This window comes from Anabrus simplex, chromosome 1 (assembly GCF_040414725.1).
Source record: "Anabrus simplex isolate iqAnaSimp1 chromosome 1, ASM4041472v1, whole genome shotgun sequence".
Lineage (NCBI taxonomy): Eukaryota > Metazoa > Arthropoda > Insecta > Orthoptera > Tettigoniidae > Anabrus > Anabrus simplex.
This window is the reverse complement of record NC_090265.1, coordinates 1,452,821,589-1,452,840,799: the sequence shown is the minus strand read 5'-3', so window position 1 is coordinate 1,452,840,799 and position 19,211 is coordinate 1,452,821,589. Positions and strand designations below refer to the sequence as shown.

Genomic DNA, 19,211 nt, shown 5'->3' with positions numbered 1-19,211 from the left:
CGGGGGTTTCCAAATAGCGGCCCGCGGGAGCATTTTAAGAGATAATGCGAACAAAATTTAGAAAACAAAAAATAATCATAATAATCATAATAATAATAATAATAATAATCATATGTCGTTCAAAAAAATGTGTTAAATTTTATTCCGTTTACACAACCAAGTTAGAACTTCTTATTCTTTAATATTATTTCTTTTTTAAGTATTCACTTCATCTGGATAGGATTATATTAATTTTGAGCACCTTCAAATACCACCGGAATGAGCCAGGATAGATTTTGCCAAACTGGCGTCAGCAGACCAACGCCTCAACCATCTGACCCTCTCATCCCGGCTCCAAATTTCACTCCTTTATGTAATTTTAAAATAATGCTTTAAGCAATTAAAATGATCAGACCTGCATTTCAATTGAACTGTGCAAATCATTCCATAGTATTACTTCCGTACTACTTGCAGAGGTTTAAGAAAATTGGCCAAACACTCAAGTGCGGCACGCGATCATGACTAAGATTTCCAGAATGGCACACGAGCCCATACATATAGAAAACTCCTGTTAAAGATTATCATTGTAGTCTAAGGGATATAGAAGAAACATCAAAACAACACGGATTCAGCCTTTCAACATTCAGCTTGCCGCTCATAGATGATTTATCAGGTGCAACATTAAATGAATCTCCTGCTAATACAAAGTAATTTTATTTATAATTCTATGGCAAACCAAGGCAATGCTGAACAGATTATAACCATATGCAACTTCACTTGTCTTTGAGAAAAATAATACAAATATATGTAAGACGAACTTTGTAGACGGTCCAGGGGGTACCCTAAAGGTAGTTGTGTATGAATACCTCATACAAAAGTGCTTCAACTTAAGTTGGAAAGTAATATCCTTGGCATGGACCGGTAATGCCACCATGCTGTTACTATAAACCTTTAAGTTACTTCTGAGATTCATGAAACATCTACTTCATCTCTAAAGATCAACAGCAAACCTGCAACGCACATCAAGTCAGCAAAACAGATGATATGGGATAAACCACTGATGACGGACCTTCCCTTTGGAGGAGAAGTAATCGATCTTGTGGTAGATATTGGCAGGTCTTGCCATTAGTTCCTCATGCCTCAAGGCAATAAATAATTTAAAACTGTATTAAGTTCTCTTCTCGTTGGAAGGTGTTTAAAATATTTCAACTCATTATAACCATGAGAGCAGGGCCCTAGTAGTTACAATTTTCTAAGTTCTTGTTAAAAATTGGTAAATGAGATTTTCCCTAAGGACGTAACGAATTGTCAATTGTCAGTGCCATTAGATGTAATAACATTGGATGCCCTATTGTGATGAAATAAGGCACAGTTTCGGAAATGTTCGTACACAGATTTGCGTAGCATATGATGTTTTAAACTACTCTAAATATACTAATCTTGATCCTAAAAATACACTTTGAAGTGAACTTAATTATTCTAAGACCATAGACTTTATTTCCGGAACACAAAAAACATGTATCAGTGTAAAAAATTATTAAAGAAGAACAAAATTAAATACAGCAGGTACTTCAGTTCCGAATATAACTTTTAGACAGTTTGTAATTCAGTGGTTTGCCACTCAAGTTCTCACATTAAAAGCTGGTAGGTGCTATTGTGATGGTATTGAAAATGAAAATCCACAGCCTGTTTCCAGTCATTTGACTAGGGCAAGAGTGGAATGAAGGAAGCCCCCATCTAGCGGCGAGGATAGGAAATGTGCCGGCTGCTGAAGCCTGTCGCACTCCTCTGGGGCAATGATTAATGGCTGACAGATGAAATGGAGAGTGTTGCTGGAATGAAAAATTACAGGGAAAACCGGAGTACCCGGTGAAAAACCTGTCCGACTCCGCTTTGCCCAGCAAAAATCTCACATGGAGTGACCGGGATTTGAACTACGGTGATGGTATCTTCTTCTATATAAATAAAATCGTAACGACCGTGTGTCTGTACATTGATTAGTTTGGCAAAATTTCCGTACAGTTATCCGTTCAGGTTTTAATGACCATCTGCATAATTTTTAGCTTTGGTGTCTGCTTCTCTGTCTGTTTGTATGTCCTTCTATAACTTGAAAACTACTGGATACATTTCCACCAAACTTCATATTTAGAATCCACCTGTCCTTGGGTAGGTTTTAGCGCAATTATTGTTTCTAAATCCCTGAACTGAATGTGGATTTTACGAAACCGAAACCGTGATTTTGCACTCCTTCGAAGTATACACAACCGAACTTGATCTACCTGCCATAATGGAAATTAATTTCTAAACCTTTGTTTATCATGTGCATCATTTCTATACCAGGATTAATAACGGAGTTATCATTAACGGACCGTTTTTCTGTACAAGTCCCACCGGACTTAACGCAAGAGCGGGTGCGCGTAAAGCGTATTTCTTACAACTTGAAAACTACTGAAGATATTTGAACCAAACTTTATATTTAGCATCCACCTGTCCAAGGGTAGGTTTCGAGGTCAGTAGCACTTCAAATTCCAGGAATGGACTTGGGTTTTATAGGGGACCGAAATGGTGATTTTACTCTCCCACAATATATAAAGTACAAGACCAACCTGACTGGAAATCTATCAAACTTTTTGGGAATCCAATTCTAATTCCTTTTTCTCATGTGCATTTATCAACAGGAGGATTAATAAGGGAGATAACATGAAAGGTCGGATTCTCGGGCTAAGTCTAGCGGACATAGCCCAAAAGGTGTTATACGTGGAGCAGATTCCTTATCTATCTACATAAATCATATCGTAACGACCACGTGTCTGTGCATCGACTATTTTGGCGGAATTTCCGTACAGTTATCCGTTTCAGTTGTAATAATGACCATCTGCATATCTTTTAGCTATAGTTTCCTGGAAGTCCTAACTTTCACCCCCTCGCCCAAAGTCAAGATTGCCTCACAATCTGCCACACAAGCTGAAAAAATTGAAATTAAGCATAATTGCACGTTTTAGCCGGTAACCTACGAAAAACTTCCAAGATCGTTAAATATTTCACTTTTCATGCCCAAGAATACCGAAATATAGGCAATTTAATGACGGTGCAGACCTTCGTTTCGAGGTATTTCGCGGCTAAACGGTAAGTCCTATCACAAAACTGATGGCACAATCTCCGTTCAATTTCGAGTGATCCTGTGATATTTTGTCGTCTCTCTCTCTCTCTCCCTTATAGTAGCGTAGATTTGGCAGTGTATTTCGATTGTTCGTAAATTTTGTGCTTCTTACACGTTTGTCACTTAGATTGACACACATATAAGAAAGATAGAGTCATCGAATTTGGCACGCACATTGACACGACCAATGGCTATATGCGAACCAAATTTCATGATTCTATCTTCCACATAAATATGTTAAAGGTAATGTAAAATGATAAAAATGTACCCAAATTTCACCCAATTCAAATAACGTAACTCAATCGAACCCACAAATATGTGAGATACAAGAAAATGTTTTAACACCAAACATGTAGAGCGATAAAAGGGACGTCTGATTGTGCAAACCGCTTGTTGGTATGATGTGCCGTTTAGGAGCCCATGCTCATCTGTGATCTATATAAATATAATCGTAACGACCGTCTGTCTGTACATTGACTACTTTGGCGGAATATTCGTACAGTTATACGTTTCAGCCGTAATAATGACCATCTGCATATTTATTACCTTTTGTTGTAACCAAGGTTGAAGTTTACAAAACACAACTTTTATTGCTTCACTTTATAATATTTACACAAATAACTGAAATTTATTTTGAAGCAAAAAGGAATATTGAATCTTGAGAAAAGTCTGTCTTTATACAATATGTACAGGTTTGCAGTCTTTATATACACTTCTATCTTGAAAAGATAGTCTTTGTGAATTGACACGTTGATAGTCGAGAACTATCTGGCACACTAACATAAATGTTCATGAGAGTCCTTGTTTGTGGAAGTGCCTGAATTCCTAAAAAGCAAGTTCAATTGATTGAAGAAATTCCACCTAGCGAAACTAAGGGAGCTTGCATAAGTTAGGGAATGAAAATGGCTTGTAAAAGAATTACGGAACATAGGCAGCGGAAACAGGTAAGGGAGCGGTGACCAGAGGTGAAACCTCGTACTGCCAGAAATTCAGTCCACCTGGTCGAAGCACATTTTCAAGAGGAGTAGCCTCCGTGCTCGACGTAGGGTGTATTCTGGAGCTGGACACCGGGGCAAGTGGGCAAGTGAGCAGGCCGGGAGCTCCTATTTATAGTACACTCGATGGTCAGGCACGCGCACTGAGGGCTGCGCGTCGAAGCTAGCAGAATGATACACAGGCGCGCGTGCAGCTGGCTGGCGGAGCGAGAAGGAAGCGCCGGACATACAACACCCTCCCCTCCTAAATGCGCCGGTACGGCGTGAAGCGGCGGCGGCGCTGGCGGCGACTGCGATGCTGGGGCGGAGCTGCTGATATCTCTGTTGTATTGTCCGGAGCTGGAACTGGGCGGAGTGGCGCTGTCTCGTCCTGAAAGGAACCCATTGTTATTAAATGATCTAAAGCTCTGTCAGCAATAGATTTATCTGGTTTAGCAATAGCATCAATAGCTGGACAGGGGCGGTAGCGCAGACGTATCTGATCTTGATGGCGGCAGATACGTTTCTCCGTAGTCTGTATCTCGTAGAGACGATGACCCAAAGATCTGCAGATGACTCCAGGTATCCAGAGTGGGTTGGATTTGAATGTCCTGGTGTAGACCTTGTCGTTGAGGGAGAACTTCGTTGGTGATGTCTTATGCTGGGCCGGAAGAGGCTGTAACAGAGAAAGTAAAGTTCTGTGAGGTCGTCCATGGAGCTTCTGTGCAGGAGTGATATTATCAGCGCCGGGTAGAGTTCTGTAGGTGTTTAAGAGTTGGAGCAAGGCTTGGTCTTTAGTTAAGCCTGAAGAGACAGCTTTCTTCATACTTCTTTTAAATGTTTGTACGAAGCGTTCAGCTTCACCATTAGATTGAGGGTGAAAAGGTGGTGCAAGGATATGACGAATGCCATTATGTGTACAAAAGTTCTGAAAAGCAGTAGCTGTAAATTGAGGTCCGTTGTCCGAAATGAGTACTTGCGGTAAACCTTCTGTAGTAAAGATTTTCTGGAGAGCACGAATGGTAGCTTCGGTTGTAGTAGTCGAATGCATATCCACGACATATGGAAAGTTTGACAGTGAATCGATGACTATTAACCACATGGAATTGAGGAAAGGACCTGCGAAATCGATGTGAACTCGTTCCCATGGAGTAGTAGCAGGAGGCCATGAAGCAAGATCAGAAGACGGGGCGTTCTGATTCGTTTGACATTGCTCACAATGACGTATTAGCTTTTCGATGGCGGCATCAATACCGGGCCAGTAGCAGTGTTGACGGGCGAGTTGCTTTGTTCTGGAGATACCCCAATGGCTTTGGTGTAATAATTCGAGAACTTGTTTCTGTAGGCTAAGTGGGATAACCACTCGGAAGATGGTGCCTGCTTCTAGTAGTACAACTCCGGCACGAGTCGTGAGACGATGCTGCATACGATGATAAGGTGCCAGGTGGGCAGGAAGTGTGCTCTGAAGAGGCCAACCGTTGCGGATGTAAGTACGTACAGTAGCAAGTGTACTGTCCTTATCCGGAGCTTTAGCTATGCAGGTAGCATCAATAGGAAAACTGGATACAGTATCTTCAAGTTCTATGTCCAACTGAAGACATTCAGATTCTTGAGAATCGAAGGCAGTATCAGGACCAACGGGTAAGCGGGAGAGGGCATCAGCATTACAATGCTGGGATGTGGCTCGATATACAATCTGATAGGAATAATCAGAAAGGAACATGGACCATGTTTGAAGCTTTCGGAGGGAATTCTCCGGGATCTTATTACCAGGATGGAATAAGTGTACGAGAGGCTTATGATCGGTAATGATCAGGAAATGGTTGCCATAAAGATATTCATTGAAACGGCGAATACCAAAGATGATGGCTAAAGCTTCTTTCTCTATCTGTGAGTATCGACGTTGATGGTCATTAAGTGTTTTCGAAGCGAAGGCGATGGGGCGTTCTTGTCCATTACGATCCTTCTGTGAGAGAACGGCACCGACACCATAGTCTGAAGCGTCAGTAGCTAGCGTGATGATCTTGTCGGGCTGAAAATGAGTGAGTTGTATAGCTTGAATTAAGGCGTTGTTGATTGTTTTCCATGCCTGTTGGCATTGCGGAGTCCACTGAAACTTAACTCCTTTTTTACGTAGAGCGTTTAATGGAGCTGCCACTGTAGCGAAGCGTGGAATGAACTTATTATAATAGTTCGCTTTGCCTATGAAGGACTGAAGCTGCTGGAGGTTCTGAGGTGCTGGCATGTTTACTATCGCGGAGACATTCTGCATACTAGGACGAATTCCATTCTTATCAAGTATATGTCCGAGGTAGTGAACTTGAGGCTGAAAGAAGGTACATTTAGCGAGATTCGCTCGTAGGCCATTGTCTTTCAATTTCTGGAGAAGAAGGCGGAGATTGGTTAGATGTTCCTGATGATCTTTTCCAGTAACAATAATATCATCCAGGTAGTTAGCACAACCGGGAATGGAGGCGGTGAGTTGAGCCAAATAGCGCTGAAAAATAGCCGCTGAGGATGAAACACCGAATGGGAGCCGCTGGAGCTGGAGCAGTCCGAGAGGAGTGTTGAGTGTGAGAAATTTCTTAGATTCTTCGTCTAAAAGTAGCTGGAGATATGCTTCTTTAAGATCAACTCGAGAGAAGAATTGTCCACCAGAGAGACGACGGAATAAGTCTTCTGGACGTGGAATAGGAAAGATATCGGTGTCGAGTTGTGCGTTGACTGTAGATCGAAAATCGCCACAAAGTCGAACATTACCATCAGGTTTCTTGATTACCACGAGTGGAGTAGCCCATTGACTAGAAGTAACTGGTACGACAATTCCAGTTTGTATCCATCTTTCTAATTCTTTCGTGACCTGGTCTTGAAGTGCTAGGGGTACTGGACGTGCTTTGAAGAAGCGAGGCTTAGCTTCGGATTTCAGCTGTATGTGAGCTGTATAGTCTTTTGCTGTTCCGAGCTGAGAGTCGAAGACTTCAGGAAACTGCGCTAGGAGAGCGGTAACGTCAGAAGTAGGATGCAATGTAGATACGACGTTAATGTTGTCATGTATCTGGAAACCAAATAAGTTAAATAGATCCATGCCCATAATGTTTGATGCAGTGTAGTTGTTAACTACGAGAAGAGGAATGGCCTTCTGAATTCCTTTATAACTAGCCTGAAGCTTAATTTGACCTTTGATGTCAATTTTCTTCTTGTTAAATGTCACGAGCTGGATGTCAGCTGGAGAGCATGAAGGTGAACCTAAGTCGTGGTAGGTAGTCAGGTTAATAATAGAGACAGGTGATCCAGTGTCTAATTGAAAATCGACAGATCGATCAGAGAATGAGAGAGGAATGATGATTTTGTGAGAATCCTTTGTGGGAAGAATAAGATTGATCTGATCAACTTCCATGTCTTGGCGGGGCTGTATATGTTTCCGGCGCGCTGCAGTAGTCTTAGCAGGGTGGAGCGAACTTTGACAGACAGTCTGAATGTGTCCAAGTTTATGACATCGTTGACAAGTAGCTTTGAAAAAACGACAGTCACGACGTTCATGATGCTTGAAACAACCTCGGCAGGAAGGCAGGAGTTTCGAGGTGCTTTTAGAATTGGGCTTCCGTGTAGCATGACGAGAGGGAACCTGGCGAGAAGGCTTGGTGGAGAGCGCCTTATCCGTACGGTTCACTGTAGCAGAGGACTTGCGGGCCTGAGGCGAGACTTGTGCAACTTCGTGTGGAGAAGCTATGGCTGCGGCAGTCTTGGTAGTAAGCTCATAAACCGTAGCAATACGCTGGACGTCTTCTAAAGAAGGGTTACTCTGCTTGACAGCGTCAAAACGTATTTTGTCTTCAGGAGTATGTAAAATTATCATGTCCCGAATGAGAGAATCAGTGTAGGATGAACCACAACCGTCCTTGGAGCAGATGAACTGGCAGGGTTTAGCTAGACCACGCAATTCAGTTATCCATTCAGTATGTGTCTGATGGGGTTGCTTTCTGCTCTGAAAAAATTTATAGCGAGCAGCCACTATGTGAGGAGCTTTGGCATAGTGTTCCGTGAGACGGGCCAAGAGCTGCGTGAAGGGTACCTCAGATAAGTGTTCTTCTGGACTTAATTTACGTAGTAATTCACACGTAGCATTGCCAACCGAACTAAGAAATAGTGCGCGGCGGCGTTGATCATCTGTGACAGAATGGCAGATGAAATGCTGTTGCAAGCGGGCTAAATAAACTGACCATTCTTCCTTAGCCGGATCAAAAGCAGAGAACGGAGGAATAGCTGATGGCTGTGTAGAGACAGAAATAGCTTGAATAGCCTGAATTAATGCTGCCTGTTGTTGTTGCATAAACTGTTGTTGTTGCTGTTGTAAGGCTTGGAAAACCGTAGCGAGTTGTTCCGCAGTAGCCATTGCGAGATGCGTGCAAGAAAGAGTAAGGTAAGCTGTGTGTCAGAACTGGTTGGAGTGTCGTTGTTGTTTAGCACGTCGCCGTAGAGTTGACAACTGGGCCCGTTGAATTGTAGTGTTGGTTTCGTGTGTACCTCGTCGCTATAGAGTTGGCAACCGGGGCCGAAGAATTGTAGTTTGTTGCTTTTTTACCTCGTCGCCATAGAGTTGGCGACTGGGGCCGATGAATTGGAGGGTCGCTTTTTTACCTCGTCGCCATAGAGTTGTGTTGTAACCAAGGTTGAAGTTTACAAAACACAACTTTTATTGCTTCACTTTATAATATTTACACAAATAACTGAAATTTATTTTGAAGCAAAAAGGAATATTGAATCTTGAGAAAAGTCTGTCTTTATACAATATGTACAGGTTTGCAGTCTTTATATACACTTCTATCTTGAAAAGATAGTCTTTGTGAATTGACACGTTGATAGTCGAGAACTATCTGGCACACTAACATAAATGTTCATGAGAGTCCTTGTTTGTGGAAGTGCCTGAATTCCTAAAAAGCAAGTTCAATTGATTGAAGAAATTCCACCTAGCGAAACTAAGGGAGCTTGCATAAGTTAGGGAATGAAAATGGCTTGTAAAAGAATTACGGAACATAGGCAGCGGAAACAGGTAAGGGAGCGGTGACCAGAGGTGAAACCTCGTACTGCCAGAAATTCAGTCCACCTGGTCGAAGCACATTTTCAAGAGGAGTAGCCTCCGTGCTCGACGTAGGGTGTATTCTGGAGCTGGACACCGGGGCAAGTGGGCAAGTGAGCAGGCCGGGAGCTCCTATTTATAGTACACTCGATGGTCAGGCACGCGCACTGAGGGCTGCGCGTCGAAGCTAGCAGAATGATACACAGGCGCGCGTGCAGCTGGCTGGCGGAGCGAGAAGGAAGCGCCGGACATACAACACCTTTGGTGTCTGTTTGTCGGTTTGATTGTACACTGACTGACAGAGCAAATGCAACACCAAGAAGGAGTGGTCAGAACTTTATGCCAATTGCAGGGTAGACTGACGTCACTGAGGTATGCTCATGATGTGAAATGCGCCGCTGCGCTGCGCACGTAGCGAACGATGAATGGGACACGGCGTTGGCGAATGGCCCATTTCGTACCGTGATTTCTCAGCCGACAGTCATTGTAGAACGTGTTGTCGTGTGCCACAGGACACGTGTATAGCTAAGAATGCCAGGCCGCCGTCAACGGAGGCATTTCCAGCAGACAGACGACTTTACGAGGGGTATGGTGATCGGGCTGAGAAGGGCAGGTTGGTCGCTTCGTCAAATCTCAGCCGATACCCATAGGGATGTGTCCACGGTGCAGCGCCTGTGGCGAAGATGGTTGGCGCAGGGACATGTGGCACGTGCGAGGTGTCCAGGCGCAGCCCAAGTGACGTGAGCACGCGAGGATCGGCGCATCCGCCGCCAAGCGGTGGCAGCCCCGCACGCCAAGTCAACCGCCATTCTTCAGCATGTGCAAGACACCCTGGCTGTTCCAATATCGACCAGAACAATTTCCCGTCGATTGATTGAAGGAGGCCTGCACTCCCGGCGTCCGCTCAGAAGACTACCATTGACTCCACAGCATAGACGTGCACGCCTGGCATGGTGCCGGGCTAGAGCGACTTGGATGAGGGAATGGCGGAACGTCGTGTTCTCCGACGAGTCACGCTTCTGTTCTGTCAGTGATAGTCACCGCAGACGAGTGTGGCGTCGGCGTGGAGAAAGGTCAAATCCGGCAGTAACTGTGGAGCGCCCTACCGCTAGACAACGCGGCATCATGGTTTGGGGCGCTATTGCGTATGATTCCACGTCACCTCTAGTGCGTATTCAAGGCACGTTAAATGCCCACCGCTACGTGCAGCATGTGCTGCGGCCGGTGGCACTCCCGTACCCTCAGGGGCTGCCCAATGCTCTGTTTCAGCAGGATAATGTCCGCCCACACACTGCTCGCATCTCCCAACAGGCTCTACGAGGTGTACAGATGCTTCCGTGGCCAGCGTACTCTCCGGATCTCTCACCAATCGAACACTTGTGGGATCTCATTGGACGCCGTTTGCAAACTCTGCCCCAGCCTCGTACGGACGACCAACTGTGGCAAATGGTTGACAGAGAATGGAGAACCATCCCTCAGGACACCATCCGCACTCTTATTGACTCTGTACCTCGACGTGTTTCTGCGTGCATCGCCGCTCGCGGTGGTCCTACATCCTACTGAGTCGATGCCGTGCGCATTGTGTAACCTGCATATCGGTTTGAAATAAACATCAATTATTCTTCCGTGCCGACTCTGTTTTTTCCCCAACTTTCATCCCTTTCGAGCCACTCCTCCTTGGTGTTGCATTTGCTCTGTCAGTCAGTGTATTTTAAAGGTACGTTTGTTTCGTTCCTATGTTCTAGAGGGAACACACGTAAGGACGGACGCACGCAGATCCAGACATACATATTGTGCCAGGAAAAGTTGTAGGGATAAGGATCATGAGAAAGGTTTAAGGTAGTGATCGATTCTTAAGAGCCGGTACAGGGACAGGAGTTCGCAGAGCGAAATAATAGATGTTATTTTGCGAAAATAATGTTTATTCAAATGACTGGGCTCATAAATAATTTTCTTATTCCTCGCATTGAAACAGAGAAATTAATTGGAAATATCTTCTGTCATGTTTATTCTTGAATACTTCAATCACAATTTGAATACTGAAAATTCTGGCAATAACTGAAATTTGAAAAATGAACTTATTTTCCTCATGAAATTCGTAAATTAAATATTGTTTCATGCGTCTCTTGAATTTTCTGGAATGAACACTTGTAGTCTTTATAGAATTTTCTCACGTAAGACCGACAGTTTCTTTAAATCATTCACTGATGATGCCTACACCCTTTTCTAAGTCATGCACTTCACAATATTATTTGAATAACTTTAAGATGAAAATACTCTAAAGCACCTAACGTCTGTTTGAATTATCACATTAATTATCACTTGAAATTAATCGTCATTTGACGGTAAATCGGCACTTGTAATTAGATTAACACTTGTAGTTAAAGTAGCACTTGAAAAGAATGACTTGAAAATAATCAAGTGGCTGTTCAGGAAGTTCGTAAATGTCTAGTGCTATGAATGGTTTCAAAATAATCACTGCTTTTAATAGTTTGAAAGCTCAATGCTAAATGCACTCATATCACCTGAATGGTTATGACGCTGGAAAAGGTGAATGTGGTTCTACATACAGCATCTGGAAGTCCATCGATGATGTCAGCACCACGTTGTACAACGTACCATATCCCACGTTGTACCACGTTCCATTTGCCTCGCCGTACCACGTACCATCTCCCACGTCGAGTCAGATGTTAGGTATGTATGAGGATTAAACATTCGGTCAAGATTTCTGGTGTCGTTTAATTGTGAAGGCACACGAAAAAGTTCAATTGACTATTTATTGTGAGTGTTAAAATAGCACTATCTGGTCAAGTGAAATTCAGCAAGTCACTGGTAAACAGTCTTCAGGAGTGCACTTTGAATTACAGTGTTTTACGTGCATTTTGAATCACTGTCTATTACGTAACTTCAAAGCAATAATCACACTTATATATAATTATGGCTTTTGAATGAATTAAAGCACTGTCTGAAACATTTTTAATTTTTAAACGCACATCATAGTTCGAATTTTCCATAGTTTTAAGTAATCACACTTCCTAAGCATAGTTCAAGTAATACGAGTTTTTGAGAACACTGTTCATATAATTCAGACTATTTACACAAGGGAATAATGTTTCTGGTATTCAGAACACGTTGTACTGGGTTCAAAATGAAACCTGAAGTTCAGAAGTTATCGGAATGTCAAGTATTATTTCAGTCCATGTCCCACGCACGCAAGACGTATTTACCTGTTGCTAGTTATTATTAACACAAATATTAAGGGGATATTAAGTGTTATTTTACTTCACTTGCGTTCATATTTCACGGAAATACCATAAACTGTCAATAAAGTGTACTAAGTTATTTGGTGTCACTGTTCAAATATAAGTAATATTTGGGAAAAATGTCCCCACTCGGCTACGACAAATGCTAAGTTCCAATTTCTCGAAATATTCTAAGTTCTGATAAGTCACTTTCCAATGTCAAACACTCATTCTCGCGCACGCTGAAATTTTACTAAGTTCGGAGATGTCACTGAAAATATTAGAGTTCAACTTAGCACACGCTGGATTTTTCCAAGTCCGTAGCACTGCAGAAATGTTATAAGTTATCGGAAATATTAAACGCTGGATATTTTCTAAATCCGTAGCACTGCAGAAATTTTACAAGTACCGTCTTAGTACACGCCGTATTTTTTCTAGGTCCGTAGCACTATATAAATTTTACAAGTTACCGAGAACAATAGAGTTCAACTTAATACATGCCGGATGTTTCTAAGTCCGTAGTACTACAGAAATTTTATAAGTTCGACGACTAACTTTGCGTAACACGACAGAGTTTCAGGTTCAACACCTGCACACAGCGACCGTACAATCCGTCAGAGTCGATTTGTGGATTACAACTGATGATACCCCTCTTGTCGAGGATCTTATATACTTGAAGCGGGGCTGGCTCTCTGCTCTCGTGAAAAAGAATGTTTCTTTTCCACTTCAATATCTTAGAAACCTTTAGGTCGATTTTCTTGAAACGTAGGCCACTTTACATTTAAAATACTTGCTTCACGATGGTGTACTTCATTATTTCGTAGCTAAAAGGTTTAGAAGATATAAAAATGTTCCAGCAATTTCTAGACTGGTGAGCTGGCAGTACGTGGAGACTGCGTTATCCGGCTTGCTCCCCGCCTGTAACGAAGTGCGCTCTCACTCTCTCTCTCTCACTCACAGAGCTAGCAGCATTATATCGAACATTCGCTTGGCACGCTGACTTCAAGTGCTAGCGTCTTCATATCGCAAATAACTTGCAAATTAAAAATACAATGTGCCAGGCCGTAGCCATTCCTGGTACAATATCTCTGCATTAAATGAAACATCAACCAATAGACAGACAGTGAAATGAGTAGGGTAGTTTGAAACGTCTTCATTCCCTCAAAACGTCAGCAATTCATAAGCTTATTGCTATGAATAAATCTAACTTTACATACAAATTTATCAAATTATTCTATAACTCTGCGTATACAATTCCGAGGAATGAAATACGCATACATTTCATTGAGTCTTGCGCAGATCCGAATATTAAAATAATCTAATTTCATACAGATTTTGTGACATTAAAACAGCATACTTATAATAAATGTGCCTCTACAATAAAAATTTAAGAGCACAGAGTTTTCTTACCTTTGGTAACATAGCAAAGACTGGAAGGTAAGGGATTCCTCTAATTCTAATCGTGTTTTTAAGACGGGTACAGTGAGAAGTCCTTTGTACAGCAATTCGTACACACATAAATTAACCTGATACTCATTTCTGATGGAGACCGCGTAAATCTCAAGGCCTTATGCCTCTCCAGAATTGGAAGTCCCGTCTTTATATTTGTCAACGTCCTATCTGGAAATCATGACAAGGCCCATCATGGTAAATCGAAAAACACGCCTTTCTACCTCGGTTAAGCAGTAAGAACTTCTCATCTTCGTCATTGTCCGCCACCCCACCCCCACCCCCAACCTTCTACTTTTTAATACATACATTCAAATTCACAGAGCATCATTCTCACTATTTTCTGTTAAAATACAGAGCTACAAAATGCTATACTTCTTGCTGAAAAGTTAACTGCTCTAAACAAGGCTAGTCTACTCAAGATTTTCAGGAACACTACTACCTTCATACTAAGAAGGACCTTATGAAATAATTTGACCACACAACATGAACATTAAGGTTTCTACGGCGTTACCTGTATATCATATCAAAGGGAATTGACGGTGTTAGGGAAGCATTAAATTAATTGTTATGTTAGTGTAAAATAACGTTCGAAAATTGGTTATGCACCATACACGTAACAATGTGTATGCTGATAGTGTTAACTTCTCAAACTAAACATCAGAAAGTTTCAATATTTCACTGGTTGTTCAGGCTAAACCGTTGTATTGCATTCCATCTTGTGATATGATATTACTAATCGAGTGCCACTTATAACCTCAATCACAATGGATATGATCGATGTGTCCTGACCTGACCACACGCCGACACTCCTCGTGCCAGTGTGAGACCTATGCTATTAATCATCCCATGAGATATCCACTTTCATAACTCAGCAGCTTCGACTAGTAACGTTGTATTTCTCTTATCATTGTTGATTAAACCAGACCTCTACGACACTCGCAATGATCACAGCGAATTGTTCAATACCTTAATGACATTCTCCGAATTACGAGGTTACTTCAAAAAGTAAGTTACATATTACTATAGCAGGCAAATTCACTGTTATTGAATGCTGCACTACACAACAAAGTGGCACATATACATGCTACCATTTTTAAACATAGTCACCAAGTCTGTATATAGAACGGTCTGAACGTTCTACTGATCATTGAATTTCCCGAAGATAGAAATCCACATATTGGTAACTGAGCCACTGGAGAACCACCGTGTGAACTTCCTCATCGTTGGCAAATCTCTTTCCTCTAGATGTTCTTCCAGCGTGCCGAAAAGATGGAAGTAGCATGGTGAAAGAGCTGGACTATATGGCAGATACTTCCATACCTTTCATAGAAAGCGTCGAAGCAAGGCTTGTGTTGTGCGTGCCGTGTGATATGTTGCATTTTCGTGCAGAAGAACAATGTCTTTGCTGACACCTCTTGTTCTCTATAGCGTTGAGCAGCGACGTCAGTGTCGCACATTAAGAATTGACATTAATGGTTGTTGCCCTTTGACATAAACTCTGTGTAAACAACTCCATAGTCAAATAAAACGGTGGCCACGATGATGGCGCAACTTTGCATTTCTTCTGAGCAGGCGAGGAGGTGTGTCATAGATACTCTCTGTTTTTTGAGGTATGACATGATGCACCTATCCCTCACATCGCCGGTAATGTTGCGGCTTCGTAAAACAATGCCTTCCACCGAGTAACGCTGAAGGAAGTCCATAAACATTTCGTCTTTGTGTGCAAGTGTCAGTGAACGTGGAACCGAGCGTGAGCTCAATTTCCGATACTGCATACGATCTTGGACGATGGAATAGGAACTGCCTAATGAGATGCGCATCTGCTGAGCAATATCCGTGATAGTCAGCTTGCCCCCACCCCACCCCATGGCACTACAGCCCTTGAAGTGCCTTGGCCTACCAAGCGACTGCTGCTCAGCCCGATGGCCTGCAGATTACGAGATGTAGTGTGGTCAGCACGACGAATCCCCTCGGCCGTTTTTCTTAGCTTTCTACACAGGGGCCGCTATCTCACCGTCAGATAGCTCCTCAATTCTAATCAAGTAGGCTGAGTGGACCTCGAACCAGCCCTCAGGTCCAGGTAAAATATCCCTGACCTGGCCGGGAATCGAACCCGGAGCCTCCAGGTAAGAGGCAAGCACGGGGCCGGCAGGGAAAGGGAATTGAGCCAACGGCACGTGGTGTTCCCAAGCGGTCACCCATCCAAGTACTGACCACGCCCAACGTTGCTTAACTGCGGTGATCGGACGAGACCCGGTGTAGTCAACATGGTATGGTCGTTGGCTGCCACTTTGCGATAACTACGAATCATTTCGTCTGTTGTCTGAACATTGTCTTATGTAGTCGATGCTGACGGCCTACCTTCCCGATCAGAATCATGCATGTCTCTACAGCCGTTTCCAAATTTTTGGCACCATTTGCTGGCGAGATGTAGTGTTTACAATGCACTATGTCTTCTGGTATGGGCTATATCAAATTTGTTACTTTCATTGACATGTCTCAATCTCATACTTGGCTTTGACAATATGAAAGTGACTGAGGTATGAGTAATGCTAGTAATACCATTCCTTATGCAGCTAGTCCCTGTTATGAATAGTGTGAAATTATCGCTGAAAGGGTCGGTTGGTGCATGCATTTCAGTGGACTTGGCAGACGGATATGTAATAGCAACGGCTGGCTCGGTGAGGAAAGAAACGGGAAATTACTTCACTCCTCATTTCCCTAGTACGCCTCTTCAGTGACGCCTAGGCTATTTATGACAGCTGTTGGCAGAGCTGCAGAGGATCAAACCAGCCTTCGGGCTGAATACCCAACATACATATCTCTATGGTGGGACACGACATTGCATTTCGATGGATTTCTTTAAAAACCTCGTAAGTCCGAATTCTCTTCCTATCCATTATATTCCTTAAGACTGGTCACGCCTCCCAGTCTCATATTTATATGTAGTCCAAAAGAATAATTTTCGTTATGGTCATTTTCCTCTGGCCAATGTGTAAAGGAAAATGAACCTTAAATACATTATACTGTAGGAGTGTGTAAATTTGCCATGCATTCAACATTCCTACAATACGGTACGGTAAGGTCCATTTTGTCCGCCTCTGTGGTGTAGTGGTTAGCGTGATTAGCTGCCACCCCCGGAGGCCCGGGTTCGATTCCCGGCTCTGCCACGAAATTTGAAAAGTTGTACGAGGGCTGGAACGGGGTCCACTCAGCCTCGGGAGGTCAACTGAGTAGAGGTGGGTTCGATTCCCACCTCAGCCATCCTGGAAGTGGTTTTCCGTGGTTTCCCACTTCTCCTCCAGGCGAATGCCGGGATGGTACCTAACTTAAGGCCACGGCCGCTTCCTTCCCTCTTCCTTGCCTATCCCTTCCAATCTTCCCATCCCTCCACAAGGCCCCTGTTCAGCATAGCAGGTGAGGCCGCCTGGGCGAGGTACTGGTCATACTCCCCAGTTGTATCCCCCGACCAAGAGTCTGAAGCTCCAGGACACTGCCCATGAGGCGGTAGAGGTGGGATCCCTCGCTATGTCCGAGGGAAAAACCGAACCTGGAGGGTAAACAGATGATGATGATGAAGGTCCATTTTCCTTTAGACATTAGCAAAGGAAAATGAACACAGCGAAAATTATTCTGATGGACTGCATACAAATATATGACCGGGAGCCGTGACCAGTCTTAAGGAATATAATGGGCAAGAAGAACATTTGGACATACGAGGTTTTAAAAGAAAGCCATCGATTTGGTTCATATACCGACAGCATTTAATGATGAAACTCAATGCAATTCAGACTTTTTGCCCACAAGAATCGTACTTAACCGCGTGCCTCAACTTTGGAGTACGTTTCCGGTTGACGCACCATTTCACTCACACATTGTTATGCACCTGTTATCAGTACCGCAGCACATCTGTGTCTGCAGAAGCCCGGAGCATGTAGTCTCTTCTGCCAATGTGCCACTCTGCGTGGGGCGGCATGTGTAACTTACTTTTTGAATTTCCTACGTACTTGAGAAGAAATAACTTATCCTTGTTATGTTCGAATATATGGGCAATACCTATTATTATTATTATTATTATTATTATTATTATTATCATCATCATCATCTGTTTACCCTCCAGGTTCGGTTTTTCCCTCGGACTTAGCGAGGGATCCCACCTCTACCGCCTCAAGGGCAGTGTCCTGGAGCTTCAGACGCTTGGTCGGGGATACAACTGGGGAGTATGACCAGTACCTCGCCCAGGCGGCCTCACCTGCTATGCTGAACAGGGGCCTTGTGGAGGGATGGGAAGATTGGAAGGAATAGAGAAGGAAGAGGGAAGGAAGCGGCCGTGGCCTTCAGTTAGGTACCATCCCGGCATTCGCCTGGAGGAGAAGTGGGAAACCACGGAAAACCACTTCCAGGATGGCTGAGGTGGGAATCGAACCCACCTCTACTCAGTTGACCTCCCGAGGCTGAGTGGACCCCGTTCCAGCCCTCGTACCACTTTTCAAATTTCGTGGCAGAGCCGGGAATCGAACCCGGACCTCCGGGGGTGGCAGCTAATCACGCTAACCACTACACCACAGAGGCGGACTATTATTATTATTATTATTATTATTATTATTATTATTATTATTATTATTATTATTATTATTATTATTATTATCATCAAAAGTCGACTAAACGATATACTGTATTTATATATTCCAGATAATCACGGGATTTAGAATGCCTCATGTGAGTATTGGAAAATCCAAAATGGTGTTCGACTTATGGTTGAGGATGTAACAACACAGTCACTTTAATATTTGCTCGTTGTAAAGGATACTGGTTGGGACTATTTCTAAACGTTTTCCCTTTGATTATAATTATACTTACTTTTTCGTACATTACGACCTAGAAATTGAAATTTATATCAATTTATATCCTCGAAAACAAAGGAATCACATCATTTGATTACTCTTTACAACACCGATTTTAAACGAACTGAATACTTTTGTAAGTTACGAATAACAAATTATCATCATCATCATCATCATCATCATCATCTGTTTACCCTCCAGGTTCGGCTTTTCCCTCGGACTCAGCGAGGGATCCCACCTCTACCGTCTCAAGGGCAGTGTCCTGGAGCTTCAGACTCTTGGTCGGGAGATACAACTGGGGAGTATGACCAGTACCTCGCCCAGGCGGCCTCACCTGCTATGCTGAACAGGGGCCTTGTAGGGGATGGGAAGATTGGAAGGGATAGGCAAGGATGAGGGAAGGAAGTGGCCGTGGCCTTAAGTTAGGTACCATCCCGGCATTCGCCTGGAGGTGAAGTGGGAAACCACGGAAAACCACTTCGA

The 19,211-nt window shown here is 43.2% G+C and overlaps 1 non-coding gene across 1 annotated transcript; it reads right to left on the bottom strand.

The window, feature by feature from the left end:
- Nucleotides 1-16,049: 16,049 nt before the first annotated feature.
- On the bottom strand, nt 16,050-16,168 carry LOC136858893 (5S ribosomal RNA). The gene has a single exon (XR_011017738.1). It is a non-coding gene; the product is annotated as a 5S ribosomal RNA (ribosomal RNA).
- Between the last annotated feature and the right edge of the window lie 3,043 nt (nt 16,169-19,211).